General features: G+C 44.5%; 1 protein-coding gene across 1 annotated transcript in view; it reads left to right on the top strand.

Annotated features, from left to right (window-relative positions):
* Positions 1 to 867, top strand: part of LOC108787970 (bactericidal permeability-increasing protein-like) — a 52,296-nt gene that overhangs the window by 542 nt on the left and 50,887 nt on the right. The window lies entirely within an intron of this gene.

The raw sequence follows: 867 nt of genomic DNA, 5'->3' as shown, positions 1-867 counted from the left end.
TACATCAAAGCATAGCATGAGCTTTGCTGATTGGAGCGCTGACAGTTTGACTAAGCAGGAGGGGTGTAAGAGTGCTGTCGAGAGACTGCTACACTCACACGGAGCACAGCTGTCTTTAGCTATAGCATATTGATGAGCGTGGGAATTTTCTGCTGACCAGAGGCCTCCCAATGGCTGAAAAGAAGTAAAGGAAATACGGAAGGAGACTTGGAGAAGATGGTGGCACACAGAGCAATGAGGGGAATATCTTTGATCTGTCAGCGCTGATGGAGGGTCTGCCATAATATGCTGTGCATTCTTGCAGATTATGGCACATGCATTAAAACTACAGTGCTGCTCAGCTTTAAAGCAAGTATCAGCATCTGCTGACACTTGCAGGGGATTGGTGGGTCCAGACGCTTGTGTTTACCATAAAGATGTTTGATTGTCTATTGTGAAGTATGGTCATGAAGCACTTTAAATACAATAATGGAATATTTTAAGAAAGATGGCCCCTGGGGCCCTAGGGAAAGCCCCAGCAGAAACATGTATATCAGTTTAAAAACTGGCACAGGTTCTTTCTTTTCCCACTATGTTTAAAACTAAATAAAAGGTGACTAATTTGAGCTTTTAAAGAGAGCCTAAGAAATCCTCCAGTGCCTCGCTTTGCTACACCTATTCTCATTGCATCCACTCAAAAAATTCAGGTGTTTCCAGAAATGGGTCCTCTGTGCTTGAATGACCAATCGTCAGATTGGAGGGCTTGCCTAGCTTTGTGCAGCACTGACCATCAAGGTTCAGTTGGTACTTGCTTAGTATCTTTGTAAAGGCTGCAGTTAAAGTGACATTAAAGCCTAAAATCCCCCCCCCCCCCCCCGTCACCTCACA

This window comes from Nanorana parkeri, unplaced genomic scaffold (genome assembly GCF_000935625.1).
Source record: "Nanorana parkeri isolate BGI_ZX_2015 unplaced genomic scaffold, ASM93562v1 scaffold295, whole genome shotgun sequence".
NCBI classification, from domain to species: Eukaryota; Metazoa; Chordata; class Amphibia; order Anura; family Dicroglossidae; genus Nanorana; species Nanorana parkeri.
Note: the sequence above shows the minus strand (reverse complement) of the source record. Positions and strands in the feature narration are given on the sequence as shown.